At 43.1% G+C, this 19340-nt stretch overlaps 1 protein-coding gene across 1 annotated transcript in view; it reads left to right on the forward strand.

The window, feature by feature from the left end:
• TBCA (tubulin folding cofactor A) overlaps positions 1 to 19340 on the forward strand; it is a 159765-nt gene that overhangs the window by 132259 nt on the left and 8166 nt on the right. The gene's annotated exons all lie outside the window — the stretch shown is intronic.

Raw genomic sequence — 19340 nt, forward strand, 5'->3', positions numbered from 1 at the left:
TTTATCTTTAGACTCTGCCTGCCCCCCATTCAAACATGTTTTTCTCCAACATAGGTGTGTCCGGTCCACGGCGTCATCCTTACTTGTGGGATATTCTCTTCCCCAACAGGAAATGGCAAAGAGCCCAGCAAAGCTGGTCACATGATCCCTCCTAGGCTCCGCCTTCCCCAGTCATTCTCTTTGCCGTTGTACAGGCAACATCTCCACGGAGATGGCTTAGAGTTTTTTAGTGTTTAACTGTAGTTTTTATTATTCAATCAAGAGTTTGTTATTTTAAAATAGTGCTGGTATGTACTATTTACTCTGAAACAGAAAAGAGATGAAGATTTCTGTTTGTAAGAGGAAAATGATTTTAGCAACCGTTACTAAAATCGATGGCTGTTTCCACACAGGACTGTTGAGAGGAATTAACTTCAGTTGGGGGAACAGTGAGCAGACTTTTGCTGCTTGAGGTATGACACATTCTAACAAGACGATGTAATGCTGGAAGCTGTCATTTTCCCTATGGGATCCGGTAAGCCATTTTTATTACAGAAAGAAAAAAAGGGCTTCACAAGGGCTTTTAAGACTGTAGACATTTTCTGGGCTAAATCGATTTATATATAAGCAAGACATTGTCCTGGCCTTTCTCAGATCTCACGGGTGGAAAGTGAACGTAGAAAAAATTTCTCTATCTCCGTCAACAAGGGTTCCCTTCTTGGGAACAATAATAGACTCCTTAGAAATGAGGATTTTTCTGACAGAGGCCAGAAAATCAAAACTTCTAAACTCTTGTCAAATACTTCATTCTGTTCCTCTTCCTTCCATAGCGCAGTGCATGGAAGTAATAGGTTTGATGGTAGCGTCAATGGACATAGTTCCTTTTGCGCGAATTCATCTAAGACCATTACAACTGTGCATGCTCAGTCAGTGGAATGGGGACTATACAGACTTGTCTCCGACGATACAAGTAGATCAGAGGACCAGAGATTCACTCCGTTGGTGGCTGTCCCTGGACAACCTGTCACAGGGGATGAGCTTCCGCAGACCAGAGTGGGTCATTGTCACGACCGACGCCAGTCTGGTGGGCTGGGGCGCGGTCTGGGGACCCCTGAAAGCTCAGGGTCTTTGGTCTCGGGAAGAATCTCTTCTCCCGATAAATATTCTGGAACTGAGAGCGATATTCAATGCTCTCAAGGCTTGGCCTCAGCTAGCAAAGGCCAAGTTCATACGGTTTCAATCAGACAACATGACGACTGTTGCGTACATCAACCATCAGGGGGGAACAAGGAGTTCCCTGGCGATGGAAGAAGTGACCAAAATCATTCAATGGGCGGAGACTCACTCCTGCCACTTGTCTGCAATCCACATCCCAGGAGTGGAAAATTGGGAAGCGGACTTTCTGAGTCGTCAGACATTTCATCCGGGGGAGTGGGAACTCCATCCGGAAATCTTTGCCCAAATTACTCAATTGTGGGGCATTCCAGACATGGATCTGATGGCCTCTCGTCAGAACTTCAAGGTTCCTTGCTACGGGTCCAGATCCAGGGATCCCAAGGCGACTCTAGTAGATGCACTAGTAGCACCTTGGACCTTCAAACTAGCTTATGTATTCCCGCCGTTTCTTCTCATCCCCAGGCTGGTAGCCAGGATCAATCAGGAGAGGGCATCGGTGATCTTGATAGCTCCTGCGTGGCCACGCAGGACTTGGTATGCAGACCTGGTGAATATGTCATCGGCTCCACCATGGAAGCTACCTTTGAGACGAGACCTTCTTGTTCAAGGTCCGTTCGAACATCCGAATCTGGTCTCACTCCAACTGACTGCTTGGAGATTGAACGCTTGATCTTATCAAAGCGAGGGTTCTCAGATTCTGTCATTGATACTCTTGTTCAGGCCAGAAAGCCTGTAACTAGAAGAATTTACCACAAAATATGGAAAAAATATATCTGTTGGTGTGAATCTAAAGGATTCCCTTGGGACAAGGTAAAAATTCCTAAGATTCTATCCTTTCTTCAAGAAGGTTTGGAAAAAGGATTATCTGCAAGTTCCTTGAAGGGACAGATTTCTGCCTTGTCTGTGTTACTTCACAAAAAGCTGGCAGCTGTGCCAGATGTTCAAGCCTTTGTTCAGGCTCTGGTTAGAATCAAGCCTGTTTACAAACCTTTGACTCCTCCTTGGAGTCTCAATTTAGTTCTTTCAGTTCTTCAGGGGGTTCCGTTTGAACCCTTACATTCCGTTTATATTAAGTTATTATCTTGGAAAGTTTTGTTTTTGGTTGCAATTTCTTCTGCTAGAAGAGTTTCAGAACTATCTGCTCTGCAGTGTTCTCCTCCTTATCTGGTGTTCCATGCAGATAAGGTAGTTTTACGTACTAAACCTGGTTTTCTTCCGAAAGTTGTTTCTAACAAAAACATTAACCAGGAGATAGTCGTGCCTTCTTTGTGTCCGAATCCAGTTTCAAAGAAGGAACGTTTGTTGCACAATTTGGATGTTGTTCGTGCTCTAAAATTCTATTTAGATGCTACAAAGGATTTTAGACAAACATCTTCCTTGTTTGTTGTTTATTCTGGTAAAAGGAGAGGTCAAAAAGCAACTTCTACCTCTCTCTCTTTTTGGATTAAAAGCATCATCAGATTGGCTTACGAGACTGCCGGACGGCAGCCTCCTGAAAGAATCACAGCTCATTCCACTAGGGCTGTGGCTTCCACATGGGCCTTCAAGAACGAGGCTTCTGTTGATCAGATATGTAAGGCAGCGACTTGGTCTTCACTGCACACTTTTACTAAATTTTACAAGTTTGATACTTTTGCTTCTTCTGAGGCTATTTTTGGGAGAAAGGTTTTGCAAGCCGTGGTGCCTTCCATCTAGGTGACCTGATTTGCTCCCTCCCTTCATCCGTGTCCTAAAGCTTTGGTATTGGTTCCCACAAGTAAGGATGACGCCGTGGACCGGACACACCTATGTTGGAGAAAACAGAATTTATGTTTACCTGATAAATTACTTTCTCCAACGGTGTGTCCGGTCCACGGCCCGCCCTGGTTTTTTTAATCAGGTCTGATAATTTATTTTCTTTAACTACAGTCACCACGGTATCATATGGTTTCTCCTATGCAAATATTCCTCCTTTACGTCGGTCGAATGACTGGGGAAGGCGGAGCCTAGGAGGGATCATGTGACCAGCTTTGCTGGGCTCTTTGCCATTTCCTGTTGGGGAAGAGAATATCCCACAAGTAAGGATGACGCCGTGGACCGGACACACCGTTGGAGAAAGTAATTTATCAGGTAAACATAAATTCTGTTTTTTCTATTTACTCGGAAAAATATGTTACATGTACATGTGGTGCATTATATCTTAGGCAGATACACAGACACATATCTAAATGCAATCACTCATTCTGTCTATCTGCCATAATTGGTTGTTACTTCATAATGTGAACTATTAGTAACATAATATAAATAAATATATATATATATAATGCGTGTGTGTTTTTTATTTAAAATGTTCTACATTATCTTAATTTAATCACTGTACACCTGCACAGAATTCCATTTGAAATTATCACTGAAAATTTATATTTTTCCTTTTAAATTCCTTTTATGTCGTTTTTTTACAAGAATATCCTTCGAAAGGATGTCATTCAAATGCATTTCTTAACCTAGTCCACTAAATAAAGAATATAAATAATATAGGACAAAGATCAATACATCTTTGCTGCAGCTTTATTAGTCTGGGAGATGTAGACATTTACAGCCCTGATATATAGGTTCAGTGCATTGCCACCCAGATAAAGATGCAACTAGTAAGATAAGCAGGGGCAGCATATGTGCATATGCTCCAATCACCAGCCACTTTTTTTCTTTTTTTTTTTCTTCTTTTTTTTTTGTGACTGAAACTCCTGCAGACTTGATAAAGCTTATGCTTAAGGCATGGTGACTACTAATCTTGCCAGAGAGGCACCCAGGATGCAGCATTGGGTAGCAGATGCTGGTACCAAAACAAATATTTGTGTTTTATGAATCTATTATACTATTTGAATAATGCTCCAATATCATGATTGGCAATCATTCAAGAGTTAAAAGTATGTCAGGATTACAGGAATGCAAATTCAAGATCATATTACCAATCCTTTTCATCCTTGCATCCCATGATATTCCTGTATTCTGGAAATCTTTTCACTCACAAAATAGTAGATCCCAAACACAAATAAGTTGATTCACTCAAGCAAAGTTGGCGTTTAGTCCCCAGAACTCTCTAGTAGGGCCATATCTGTCTTATTTTGTATAGTTGACCCCTTCTACATCTTAAACACGTGAACCTGAGTGTCCTTCATCTACAGTTGTTTATGGAGGTTCATCTGCAGTATTCATATGTGCATGTTTCAGGGGCCGCTGTTCCATCTGCATTTTCTCAAATCCACCATACAAGACAAATATTTCAAGTTACTTGTATTGTATAACACAGACAAAAAGGTACCTAAAATATATATAATCTGTACTACTTTCATGCACTTCACAGACTAACATCCTGACTTTGTCATGTCTGCACCAGCCAGGCAATGATTGATGATTTGTCTGAAAATAGTCCTTTGTTTCTTTTTGGAAGCGGAATTTGGAACACATCTCAATTTGGTATATATGCCAGATGCTTAATTCATCTGGCACAGCATTTCCATATTCCATGCACCACAATAGTTCAATGGCATGTACTGTAAAATGGACTCAACAGAAGCAAGAATCTCTTCTAAAGAGACTTATCTTCACATGGTTTTGAAGCTCTAAAAACCACCTCTCTCTTTAATCAAAGGTTTTTAGATACGTTTTACATTCTTTGTAACTTCTGTGTAATGCATTTATTTTTCTCAGTGTGCTTAGCTGGATTTCAATGTTTTATTCTTATTGTTCTGTTTCTTATATTTTACTGCTTAATAATCTTCTTTGGTAAGTGCTACTAGGGTATGAGCCAAGATAAATAGAAATTAAATAGTTTTAACCATCCATTCCATATATTAAGTTTTTCTTTCTACGAAATACTGCTTTTAAACAAAGACAATTTGTTACAGGAAATGGTGGGGCATAATATTTTGGGTTTCTTTCTAGACCTCTTTAAAAGGGGCTAATATTTCTTTGATAGTGCTACAGGAAATTATATTATAACTACTATGATTTAAAGTCCATGTTTCATTACAGTGCTCTAAAACATACCACCAAATGTGGTTGGTGAAATAAGAAAACTCTGGCATCCTAAAAGTGCTAGGTAGAAAATTAAAAGAATAAAAGAAAACAAGGTATGAATGTGATGTGGACCAAATTACTATCAATCACAATAGTAATTTACTACTGTTTTCCATCTAAAGGGGAGGAGAGTCCACGGATTCATTCATTACTTGTGGGAATTATGAACCTGGCCACCAGGAGAAGGAAGACACCCCAGCCAAAGGCTTAAATACCTCCCTCGCTCCCCTCATCCCCCAGTCATTCTTTGCCTTTCGTCACAGGAGGTTGGCAGAGAAGTGTCGGAAGATTCGGAGTAGTCTCTTCTGAAGGGACTGGAGTTTTAAGTAGTCCTGTCAGCTTCTCAGTGAGAGCATGGGTGAAAGTTAAGAGTCCGGAGATGCAGGGAGAATCTTTCTGCAAAACCATCCCGACTCACATTAAAGGGACATTAAACCCCCAAAAATTCTTTCATTATTCAGATAGAGAATAACATTTTTAAAAAGTTTCCAATTTACTACTATCAAAAATATTTCATTCTTATGTTATTCTTTGTTAAAGAGATACCTAGATAGGTAGCGTGCACATGCCTGAAGCACTACAGGACAGGAAATAGTGCTGCCATCTAGTGCTACTGCTAATGTATAACATTGTTGCAAAACTGCTGCTATATAGTGCTGCAGACACGTGCACACTCTTGAGCTTACATTTCTGCTTTTCAAATAAGGATAACAAGAAAACGAAGAAAAATTAATAGAAGTAAATTAGAAAGTTGTTTAAAATTTTATGTTCTATCTAAATAATGAATGAAAAAAAATGGGTTTTACGTCCCTTTAACAGCTCCATAAGCAATCAGCGTTGACATGTTTTGCTGCCTGCTTCCATGTCAGGAGCAATGCTACTACACTGTCACACTTGAGGCTGTGTTCCTGTTCCACGGCATAGATTCTGGTAAGATCGTTTCCTTTTTTATATACATAACGCAAGAAGACAGGGTCACAGTGTGACGCCTTTTATCTTTATAGAATCAAGGGTTAATATCCCTGGAAGGGGGATTATTGAACAGGGTTTTTTTTTACATAATGCTATTTTTCTCCAACATAGGTGTGTCCGGTCCACGGCGTCATCCTTACTTGTGGGATATTCTCTTCCCCAACAGGAAATGGCAAAGAGCCCAGCAAAGCTGGTCACATGATCCCTCCTAGGCTCCGCCTACCCCAGTCATTCTCTTTGCCGTTGTACAGGCAACATCTCCACGGAGATGGCTTAGAGTTTTTTAGTGTTTAACTGTAGTTTTTCATTATTCAATCAAGAGTTTGTTATTTTCAAATAGTGCTGGTACGTACTATTTACTCAGAAACAGAAAAGAGATGAAGAATTCTGTTTGTATGAGGAAAATGATTTTAGCAACCGTAACTAAAATCCATGGCTGTTCCACACAGGACTGTTGAGAGCAATTAACTTCAGTTGGGGGAACAGTTTGCAGTCCCTTGCTGCTTGAGGTATGACACATTCTAACAAGACGATGTAATGCTGGAAGCTGTCATTTTCCCTATGGGATCCGGTAAGCCATGTTTATTACGATTGTAAATAAGGGCTTCACAAGGGCTTATTTAAACTGTAGACTTTTTCTGGGCTAAATCGATTGATTATTAACACATATTTAGCCTTGAGGAATCATTTTATCTGGGTATTTTGATATAATAATATCGGCAGGCACTGTTTTAGACACCTTATTCTTTAGGGGCTTTCCCAAAGCATAGGCAGAGTCTCATTTTCGCGCCGGTATGGCGCACTTGTTTTTGAGGACAGCATGGCATGCAGCTGCATGTGTGTGGAGCTCTGATACATAGAAAGGTCTTTCTGAAGGCGTCATTTGGTATCGTATTCCCCTTTGGGCTTGGTTGGGTCTCAGCAAAGCAGATTCCAGGGACTGTAAAGGGGTTAAATATAAAAACGGCTCCGGTTCCGTTATTTTAAGGGTTAAAGCTTCCAAATTTGGTGTGCAATACTTTTAAGGCTTTAAGACACTGTGGTGAAATTTTGGTGAATTTTGAACAATTCCTTCATACTTTTTCGCAATTGCAGTAATAAAGTGTGTTTAGTTTAAAATTTAAAGTGACAGTAACGGTTTTATTTTAAAACGTTTTTTGTGCTTTGTTATCAAGTTTATGCCTGTTTAACATGTCTGAACTACCAGATAGATTGTGTTCTGACTGTGGGGAAACCAAGGTTCCTTCTCATTTAACTATATGTATTTTATGTCATAAAAAAATTTAGTAAAAATGATGCCCAAGATGATTCCTCAAGTGAGGGGAGTAAGCATGGTACTGCATCATCCCCTCCTTCGTCTACACCAGTCTTGCCCATACAGGAGGCCCCTAGTACATCTAGTGCGCCAATACTCCTTACTATGCAACATTTAACGGCTGTAATGGATAATTCTATCAAAAACATTTTAGCCAATATGCCCACTTATCAGTGAAAGCGCGACTGCTCTGTTTTAGAAAATTCTGTAGAGCATGAGAACGCTGATGATATGGTTTCTGAAGGGCCCCTACACCAGTCTGAGGGGGCCAGGGAGGTTTTGTCTGAGGGAGAAATTTCAGATTCAGGAAACATTTCTCAACAAGCTGAACCTGATGTGATTACTTTTAAATTTAAGTTGGAACATCTCCGCGCTCTGCTTAAGGAGGTGTTATCCAATTTGGATGATTGTGATTATCTGGTCATTCCAGAACCACTATGTAAAATGGAAAAGTTCTTAGAGGCCCCGGGGCCCCCCGAAGCTTTTCCTATATCCAAGCGGGTGGCGTACATTGTTAGTACAGAATGGGACAGGCCCGGTATACCTTTAGTACCTCCCCCCATATTTATAAAATTGTTTTCCTATAGTCGACACCAGAAAGGACTGATGGCAGACAGTCCCCAAGGTCGAGGGGGCGGTTTCTACTCTACACAAGCGCGCCACTATACCCATAGAAGATAGTTGTGCTTTCCAAGATCCTATGGATAAAAAATTAGAAGGTCTGCTAAAGATGTTTGTTCAGCAAGGTTCCCTTCTACAACCAATTGCATGCATTGTCCCTGTCACTGCAGCCGCGTGTTTCTAGTTTGAGCTAGGAAAGGCGATTATTAGTAATTCTTCTTCTTATGAGGAGATTATGGACAGAATTCGTGCTCTTAAATTGGCTAATTCTTTCACCCTAGACGCCACTTTGCAATTGGCTAGGTTAGCGGCGAAAAAATTCTGGGTTTGCTATTGTGGCGCAGAGCGCTTTGGTTAAAATCTTGGGCAGCGGATGCGTCTTCCAAGAACAAATTGCTTGACATTCCTTTCAAGGGGAAAACACTCTTTGGCCCTGACTTGAAAGAGATTATCTCTGATATCACTGGGGGCAAGGGCCACGCCCTTCCTCAGGATAGGTCTTTTCAAGACCAAAAATAAACCTAAGTTTCGTCCCTTTCGCAGAAACGGATCAGCCCCAAGGGCTACGTCCTCTAAGCAGGAAGGTAATACTTCTCAAGCCAATCCAGCCTGGAGACCTATGCAAGGCTGGAACAAAGGAAAGCAGGCCAGGAAACCTGCCACTGCTACCAAGACAGCATGAAATGCGGGCCCCCGATCCGGGACCGGATCTGGTGGGGGGCAGACTCTCTCTCTTCGCTCAGGCTGGGGCAAGAGATGTTCTGGTCCCTTGGGCGCTAGAAATAGTCTCCCAAGGTTATTCTCTGGAGTTCAAGGGGCTTCCTCCAAGGGGGAGGTTCCACAGGTCTCAGTTGTCTTCAGACCACATAAGAAGACAGGCATTCTTACATTGGGTAGAAGACCTGCTAAAAATGGGAGTGATTCATCCTGTTCCATTAGGAGAACAAGGGATGGGGTTCTACTCCAATCTGTTCATAGTTCCCAAAAAAGAGGGAACGTTCAGACCAATCTTAGATCTCAAGATCTTGAACAAGTTTCTCAAGGTTCCATCGTTCAAGATGGAAACCATTCGAACACTTCTTCCTTCCATCCAGGAAGGTCAATTCATGACCAAGGTGGATTTCAAGGATGCGTATCTACATATTCCTATCCACAAGGAACATCATCGGTTCCTAAGGTTTGAATTCCTGGACAAGCATTTCCAGTTCGTGGCGTTTTCTTTCGGATTAGCCACTGCTCCTAGGATTTTCTCATAGGTACTAGGGTCCCTTCTGGCGGTGCTAAGACCAAGGGGCATTGCTATAGTACCTTACTTGGACGACATTGTGCGTCGTCCCTTCCTCAAGTAAAGGCTCACACGGACATTGTCCTGGCCTTTCTCAGATCTCACGGATGGAAAGTGAACGTGGAAAAGAGTTCTCTATCTCCGTCAACGAGGGTTCCCTTCTTGGGAACTATAATAGACTCCTTAGAAATGAGGATTTTTCTGACAGAAGCCAGAAAAACAAAACTTCTAGACTCTTGTCGGATACTTCATTCCGTTCCTCTTCCTTCCATAGCGCAGTGCATGGAAGTGATAGGTTTGATGGTAGCGGCAATGGACATAGTTTCTTTTGTGCGCATTCATCTAAGACCATTACAACTGTTCCTGCTCAGTCAGTGGAATGGGGACTATTCAGACTTATCTCCGAAGATACAAGTAAATCAGAGGACCAGAGACTCATTCCGTTGGTGGCTGTCCCTGGACAACCTGTCACAAGGGATGACCTTCCGCAGACCAGAGTGGGTCATTGTCACGACCGACGCCAGTCTGATGGGCTGGGGCGCGGTCTGGGGATCCCTGAAAGCTCAGGGTCTTTGGTCTCGGGTAGAATCTCTTCTACCGATAAATATTCTGGAACTGAGAGCGATATTCAATGCTCTCAAAGCTTGGCCTCAGTTAGCGAGGGCCAAGTTCATACATCAACCATCAGGGGGGAACAAGGAGTTCCCTAGCGATGGACGAAGTGACCAAAATCATTCTATGGGCGGAGTCTCACTCCTGCCACCTGTCTGCTATCCACATCCCAGGAGTGGAAAATTGGGAAGCGGATTTTCTGAGTCGTCAGACATTGCATCCGGGGGAGTGGGAACTCCATCCGGAAATCTTTGCCCAAGTCACTCAACCGTGGGGCATTCCAGACATGGATCTGATGGCCTCTCGTCAGAACTTCAGAGTTCCTTACTACGGGTACAGATCCAGGGATCCCAAGGCGGCTCTAGTGGATGCACTAGTAGCACCTTGGACCTTCAAACTAGCTTATGTGTTCCCGCCGTTTCCTCTCATCCCCAGGCTGGTAGCCAGGATCAATCAGGAGAGGGCGTCGGTGATTTTGATAGCTCCTGCGTGGCCACGCAGGACTTGGTATACAGATCTGGTGACTATGTCATCGGCTCCACCATGGAAGCTACCTTTGAGACGAGACCTTCTTGTTCTAGGTCCGTTCGACCCACTCCAGCTGACTGCTTGGAGATTGAACGCTTGATCTTATCAAAGCGAGGGTTCTCAGATTCTGTTATTAATACTCTTGTTCAGGCCTGAAAGCCTGTAACCAGAAAATTACCACATAATTTGGTATATCTGTTGGTGTGAATCTGCAGGATTCCCTTGGGACAAGGTTAAGATTCCTAAGAGTCTATCCTTCCTTCGAGAAGGATTGGAAAAAGGATTATCTGCAAGTTCCTTGATGGGACAGATTTCTGCCTTGTCTGTGTTACTTCACAAAAAGCTGGCAGCTGTGCCAGATGTTCTAGCCTTTGTTCAGGCTCTGGTTAGAATCAAGCCTGTTTACAAAATTTTGACTCCTCCTTGGAGTCTCAACCTAGTTCTTTCAGTTCTTCAGGGGGTTCCGTTTGAACCCTTACATTCCGTTGATATTAAGTTATTATCTTGGAAAGTTTTGTTTTTGGTTGCAATTTCTTCTGCTAGAAGAGTTTCAGAATTATCTGCTCTGCAGTGTTCTTCTCCTTATCTGGTGTTCCATGCAGATAAGGTGGTTTTGCGTACTAAACCTGGTTTTCTTCCAAAAGTTGTTTCTAACAAAGACATTAACCAGGAGATAGTTGTGCCTTCTTTGTGTCCTAATCCAGTTTCAAAGAAGGAACGTTTGTTGCACAACTTGGATGTAGTTCGTGCTCTCAAATTTTACTTAGCAGCTACTAAGGTTTTCAGACAAACTTTGGCTTTGTTTGTTGTTTATTCTGGTAAACGGAGAGGTCAAAAAGCAACTTCTACCTCTCTCTCCTTCTGGATTAAAAGCATTATCCGATTGGCTTATGAGACTGCCGGACGGCAGCCTCCTGAAAGAATCACAGCTCACTCCACTAGGGCTGTGGCTTCCACATGGGCCTTCAAGAACGAGGCTTCTGTTGATCAGATATGTAAGGCAGCGACTTGGTCTTCACTGCACACTTTTTCTAAATTTTACAAATTTGATACTTTTGCTTCTTCTGAGGCTATTTTTGGGAGAAAGGTTTTGCAAGCCGTGGTGCCTTCCATTTAGGTGACCTGATTTGCTCCCTCCCTTCATCCGTGTCCTAAAGCTTTGGTATTGGTTCCCACAAGTAAGGATGACGCCGTGGACCGGACACACCTATGTTGGAGAAAACAGAATTTATGTTTACCTGATAAATTGCTTTCTCCAACGGTGTGTCCGGTCCACGGCCCGCCCTGGTTTTTTTAATCAGGTCTGATAATTTATTTTCTTTAACTACAGTCACCACGGTAACATATGGTTTCTCCTATGCAAATATTCCTCCTTTACGTCGGTCGAATGACTGGGGTAGGCGGAGCCTAGGAGGGATCATGTGACCAGCTTTGCTGGGCTCTTTGCCATTTCCTGTTGGGGAAGAGAATATCCCACAAGTAAGGATGACGCCGTGGACCGGACACACCGTTGGAGAAAGCAATTTATCAGGTAAACATAAATTCTGTTGTTGTGGTATTGCTGTGATATGTGTGAGATGAGGCTCTGGCAATGGGTGGACTACGGGTTTCATTTCCGGGAGTTAATTTACGTGGCATAGTTTCTCCCTAGTGCAGGGGTGGTCCTGCGAGGCACTCCATGTGACCAGGTAGGGCCTATTCAACTTCTTCTTCTTGACCGGCGGTTGCAGGAGACGAAGCGTTTTTTTCTGTGGTCCGGGTCTAAGGAGGTGGCGAGTGCCCCAGCGATTGGAAGTATAAAGGTGCCATTTATATAGTATATAGAGTCCGTAATAAAGGCGTAAGCTATGGAGGACTCCGACGCGTTGGAGGGTTCTCCCTCTTTAACAAAGTCTAATACCTGTGTTTATTGTGAGGAGGTTCTGGTAGATCCGCCTGCTCAACTTTGTTCCACATGCCTTGACAAGATTACTATATTGAGAAAGAATAAGATGTTTAGTACTACTGAGCCGTCCACCTCTGAGGGTTCTCTGTCCCGTGAGATGCGTTCTCTACATTCATCTCCGATTACACATGCAGCTACCCAGGGCACGACAAATCCCCCCTGAGGGAGAGGGCCGCTGGCAATCAGATTTTGCGGATCAACTGCAAACAGCGGTGTCTGCAGTGATTAGTGCCTTACCACGTTCTGCTAAGCGCAAGCTTAAACTTGATAAAGTATATGAGGACACGGTGGTGCCTCAGACCTTCCCGGTTCCTGTTAAGATGGCTAACATTATTAAGAATGAATGGGAGAAATTGGGTTTATCCTTTTCCCCTTCCTCTTCTTTTAAGAAACTGTTCCCTGTTCCGGACTCTCAGCTTGAGCTATGGGGGACTGTCACTAAGGTGGATGGTGCTATCTCTACGTCCGCAAAGCGTACAACAATTCCTCTCGAGGATAGTTTGTCGTTTAAGGAACCCATGGATAAAAAGTTAGAAAACATGTTGAGAAAGATGTTTCAGCACACAGGGTTTGTTTTTCAGCCGGTAGCTGCGGTAGTCGGAGCTGCGACATATTGGTGAGAATCCTTGTCTGAGATGGTCGAGAGGGAGACTCCCCTTGACGAGATACAGGATAGAATCAAGGCCTTGAGGGTAGCTAATTCTTTTATTTGTGACACCATTATGCAGATTATTCGCATGAATGCAAAAATATCAGGTTTTCTCCAACATAGGTGTGTCCGGTCCACGGCGTCATCCTTACTTGTGGGATATTCTCTTCCCCAACAGGAAATGGCAAAGAGCCCAGCAAAGCTGGTCACATGATCCCTCCTAGGCTCCGCCTTCCCCAGTCATTCTCTTTGCCGTTGTACAGGCAACATCTCCACGGAGATGGCTTAGAGTTTTTTGGTGTTTAAATGTAGTTTTTATTCTTCAATCAAGAGTTTGTTATTTTAAAATAGTGCTGGTATGTACTATTTACTCTGAAACAGGAAAGAGATGAAGATTTCTGTTTGTAAGAGGAAAATGATTTTAGCAACCGTTACTAAAATCGATGGCTGTTTCCACACAGGACTGTTGAGAGGAATTAACTTCAGTTGGGGGAAACAGTGAGCAGACTTTTGCTGCTTGAGGTATGACACATTTCTAACAAGACTCGGTAATGCTGGAAGCTGTCATTTTCCCTATGGGAACCGGTAAGCCATTTTCTTAGTTTAAGTAAAAGAATAAAGGGCTTCATTAGGGCTTAAAAAACTGGTAGACATTTTTCTGGGCTAAAACGATTACTTTACTAAGTATATTTGGCAGATTATTACTTTTAATAGTTGTTAAATCTTGGGGATTGTTTTAATAAAAACGGCAGGCACTGTATTGGACACCTTTTTCACTGGGGGCCTTTTCTAGTCATAGACAGAGCCTCATTTTCGCGCCTCTAATGCGCAGTTGTTTTTGGAAAGCATGGCATGCAGATGCATGTGTGAGGAGCTAAGAACCACTGAAAAAGCTTATAGAAGGCATCATTTGGTATCGTATTCCCCTCTGGGCTTGGTTGGGTCTCAGCAAAGCAGATACCTGGGACTGTATAGGGGTTAAATGTAAAAACGGCTCCGGTTCCGTTATTTTAAGGGTTAAAGCTTTCAAATTTGGTGTGCAATACTTTTAAGGCTTTAAGTTACTGTGGTGAAATTTTGGTGAAATTTGAACAATTCCTTCATACTTTTTCACATATTCAGTAATAAAGTGTGTTCAGTTTGAAATTTAAAGGGACAGTAACGGTTTTATTGTAAAACGTTTTTTGTGCTTTGTTGACAAGTTTAAGCCTGTTTAACATGTCTGAACCATCAGATAACGATGTTCTATATGTATGAAAGCCAATGTGTCTCCCCATTTAAATATATGTGATATATTTGTGTCATAATGTCCAAACAAAGTAGGGATAATAATGCCATAGATATGATATTGCCCAAGATGATTCCTCTAATGAGGGGAGTAAGCATGGTACTGCATCATCCCCTTCTGTGTCTACACCAGTTTTGCCCACACAAGAGGCCCCTAGTACATCTAGTGCGCCAATACTTATTACCATACAACAATTAATGGCTGTAATGGACAATTCTATTGCATGCATTTTTTCCAAAATGCCTACTTATCAGAGAAAGCGTGATTGCTCTGTTTTAAACACTGAAGAGCAAGAGGACGCTGATGATATCTGTTCTGACATACCCTCACACCTATCTGAAGGGGCCAGGAGGGAGGTTTTGTCTGAGGGAGAAATTTCAGATTCAGGGAAAATTTCTCAACAAGCAGAACCTGATATTGTAACTTTTAAATTTAAATTTCAACATCTCCACGCACTACTTAAGGAGGTATTATCTACTCTGGATGATTGTGACAATTTGGTCATTCCAGAGAAATTAGGTAAGATGGACAAGTTCCTAGAGGTTCCGGTGCCCCCCGATGTTTTTCCTATACCCAAGCGGGTGGCGGACATAGTAAATAAGGAGTGGGAAAGGCCCGGCATACCTTTTGTCCTCCCCCTATATTTAAGAAATTAGTTCCTATAGTCGACCCCAGAAAGGACTTATAGCATACAGTCCCCAAGGTCGAGGGGGCGGTTTCTACTCTAAACAAACGCACTTCTATTCCTATAGAAGATAGTTGTGCTTTCAAGATCCTATGGATTAAAGGTTAGAGGGTTTGCTTAAAAAGATGTTTGTTCAGCAAGGTTACCTTCTACAACCAATTTCATGCATTGTTCCTGTCACTACAGCTGCGTGCTTCTGGTTCGAAGAACTAGAAAAGTCTCTCATTAAAGAATCTTCGTACGAGGAGGTTTTGGACAGAGTTCAAGCTCTTAAATTGGCTAACTCTTTTTTATTTTAGATGCCGCTTTGCAATTAGCTAGATTAGCGGCAAATAATTCAGGGTTTGCTATCGTGGCGCGCAGAGCGCTTTTGCTTAACATCCCTTTCAAGGGTAAAACACTGTTTGGCCCTGACTTGAAAGAGATTATTTCAGACATCACTGGGGGAAAGGGCCACGCCCTTCCTCTGGATAGGTCTTTAAGGCTAAAAAGAAGCCAAATTTTCGTCCCTTTCGCAGAAACGGACCAGCCTCAAATTCTACACCCTCTAAGCAAGAGGGTAATACTTCTCAAACCAAGCCAGCCTGGAGGCCGATGCAAGGCTGGAACAAGGGTAAGCAGGCCAAGTCACCTGCCACTGCTACCAAAACAGCATGAAGTATTGGCCCCCGATCTGGGAAGGATCTGGTGGGGGGCAGACTTTCTCTCTTTGCTCAGGCTGGGGCAAGAGATGTTCAGGATCCTTGGGCGCTAGAAATAGTTTCTCAAGGTTATCTCCTGGAATTCCGGGAACTACCCCCAAGGGGAAGGTTCCACGAGTCTCAATTATCTTCGAACAGGCATTCTTACACTGTGTAGAAGACCTGTTAAGCATGGGAGTGATTCATCCTGTTCCATTAGGAGAACAAGGGATGGGTTTTTACTCCAACCTGTTCATAATTCCCAAAAAAGAGGGAACATTCAGACCTATTTTAGATCTCAAGATTCTAAACAAGTTTCTAAGGGTTTCATCATTCAAAATGGAAACCATTCGAACGATTCTTCCTACCATCCAGGAAGGTCAATTCATGACCACGGTGGACTTAAAGGATGCGTACCTACGTATTCCTATCCACAAGGAACATTTTCGGTTCCTAAGGTTCGCCTTTCTGGACAAGCATTACCTGTGGCACTTCCATTCGGATTAGCCACTGCTCCAAGGATTTTCACAAGGGTACTAGGGTCCCTTCTAGCGTTGCTAAGACCAAGGGGCATTGCAGTAGTACCTTACTTGGACGACATCCTGATTCAAGTGTCGTCTCTGTCAAAAGCAAGGGCTCATACGGACATTGTCCTAGCCTTTCTCAGATCTCACAGTTGGAAAGTGAACATAGAAAAAAGTTCTCTGTCCCCGTCAACAAGAGTTCCCTTCTTGGGAACAATAATAGTTTCCTTAGAAATGAAGGTTTTTCTGACAGAGGCCAGAAAATCAAAGCTTCTAAGCTCTTGTCAGGTACTTCATTCTGTTCTTCTTCCTTCCATAGCGCAGTCCATGGAAGTAATAGGTTTGATGGTTGCGGCAATGGACATAGTTCCTTTTGCACGAATTCATCTAAGACCATTGCACCTGTGCATGCTCAGACAGTGGAATGGGGATTATACAGACTTGTCTCCGACGATACAAGTAGATCAAATAACCAGAGATTCACTCCGTTGGTGGCTGACCCTGGACAACCTGTCACAGGGAATGAGCTTCCGCAGACCAGAGTAGGTCATTGTCACGACCGACGCCAGTCTGGTGGGCTGGGGCGCGGTCTGGGAACCCCTGAAAACTCAGGGTCTATGGTTTCGGGAAGACTCTCTTCTCCCGATAAACATAATGGAACTGAGAGCGATATTCAATGCTCTCAAGGCTTGGCCTCGACTAGCAAAGGCCAAATTCATAAGGTTTCAATCAGACATCATGACGACTGTTACATATATCAACCATCAGGGGGTAACAAGGAGTTCCCTGGCGATGGAGGAGCATCCGGGGGAGTGGGAACTCCATCTGGAAATCTTGCCCAAATAACTCAATTATGGGGCATTCCAGACATGGTTCTGATGGCCTCTCGTCAGAACTTCATGGTCCCTTGTTACGGGTCCAAATCCAGGGATCCCAAGGCGACTCTATTGGATACAATAGTAGCACCTTGGATCTTCAACCTAGCTTATGTATTCCCACCGTTTCCTCTCATTCCCAGGCTGGTAGCCAGGATCAATCTGGAGAGGACTTCGGTGACCTTGATAGTTCCTGTGTGGCCACGCAGGACTTGGTATGCAGACCTGGTGAATGTGTCATTGGCTCCACCATGGAAGCTACCTTTGAGACAGGACCTTCTTATTCAGGGTCCATTCGAACATCCGAATCTGGTTTTCCTCCAACTGACTGCTTGGAGTTTGAACGCTTGATTTTATCAAAGCGTGGGTTTTCAGATTCTGTAATAGATACTCTTATTCAGGCTAGAAAGCCTGTAACTAGAAAAAACCATAATATATGAAAAAAAAAAAATCTGTTGGTGTGAATCTAAAGGATTCCCATGGAACAAGATAAAAATTCCTAAGATTCTTTCCTTTCTACAAGAAGGTTTGGAGAAAGGATTTCCTGCGAGTTCTCTGAAGGGACAGATCTCTGCTTTATCTGTTTTACTTCACAAAAGGCTGGCAGCTGTGCCAGACGTTTAAGCGTTTGTTCAGGCTCTGGTTAGAAGCAAGCCTGTTTACAGACCTTTGACTCTTCCCTGGAGTCTTAATCTAGTTCTTTCAGTTCTTCAAGGGGTTCCGTTTGAACCCTTACATTCCGTAGATATTAAGTTATTATCTTGGAAAGTTTTGTTTTAGGTTGCAATTTCTTCAGCTGGAAGAGTTTCTGAGTTATCTGCTCTGCAGTGTTCTTCGCCCTATCTGGTCCATGCAGATAAGGTGGTTTTTCGTACTGAGCCTGGTTTTCTTCCGAAGATTGTTTCCAACAAAAATATTAACCAGGAGATAGTTGTACCTTCTTTGTGTCCGAATCCAGTTTCATAGAAGGAACGTTTGTTACACAATTTGGACGTTGTCCGTGCTCTAAAATTCTATTTAGATGCTACAAAGGATTTCAGACAAACATCTTCCTTGTTTGTTGTTTATTCTGGTAAAAGGAGAGGTCAAAAAAGCAACTTCTACCTCTCTATCTTTTTGGCTTAAAAGCATCATCAGATTGGCTTACGAGACTGCCGGACGGCAGCCTCCTGAAAGAATCACAGCTCATTCCACTAGGGCCGTGGCTTCCACATGGGCCTTTAAGAACGAGGTTTCTGTTGATCAGATATGTAAGGCAGCGACTTGGTCTTCACTGCACACTTTTACCAACTTTTACAAATTTGATACTTTTGCTTCTTCTGAGGCTATTTTTGGGAGAAAGGTTTTGCAAACCGTGGTGCCTTCCATCTAGGTGACCTGATTTGCTCCCTCCCATCATCCGTGTCCTAAAGCTTTGGTATTGGTTCCCACAAGTAAGGATGACGCCGTGGACCGGACACACCTATGTTGGAGAAAACAGAATTTATGTTTACCTGATAAATTACTTTCTCCAACGGTGTGTCCGGTCCACGGCCCGCCCTGGTTTTTTAATCAGGTCTGATGATTTATTTTCTTTAACTACAGTCACCACGGTATCATATGATTTCTCCTATGCAAATATTCCTCCTTTACGTCGGTCGAATGACTGGGGAAGGCGGAGCCTAGGAGGGATCATGTGACCAGCTTTGCTGGGCTCTTTGCCATTTCCTGTTGGGGAAGAGAATATCCCACAAGTAAGGATGACGCCGTGGACCGGACACACCGTTGGAGAAAGTAATTTATCAGGTAAACATAAATTCTGTTTTTCTGTCCTAGCCCGTGGTGCTCTGTGCCTGAAGTCATGGTCTGGGGACATGACCTGTTAATCTAGGCTTCTATCCCTTCCTTTTCAGGTAAAAATCCTATTTGGTCCAGGACTGGACTTGATCATATCCACGGTCACGGGAGGCAAGGGTGCTTCCTGCCACAGGATAAGAAGGCTAAACCTAAGGGATCTAGTTTTTGTCCCTGTCGTTCGGACAAGGCCCTTTGCCAGCAGCCCGCTTGGAAGCCAGCTCAGTCTTGGAATAAGTTCAAGCAGAACAAGAAGCCCGCCGAGACAATATCGGCATGAAGGGGCGGCCCCCGTCCAGTCAACGTACCGAGTA

This window comes from Bombina bombina, chromosome 2 (assembly GCF_027579735.1).
Source record: "Bombina bombina isolate aBomBom1 chromosome 2, aBomBom1.pri, whole genome shotgun sequence".
NCBI classification, from domain to species: Eukaryota; Metazoa; Chordata; class Amphibia; order Anura; family Bombinatoridae; genus Bombina; species Bombina bombina.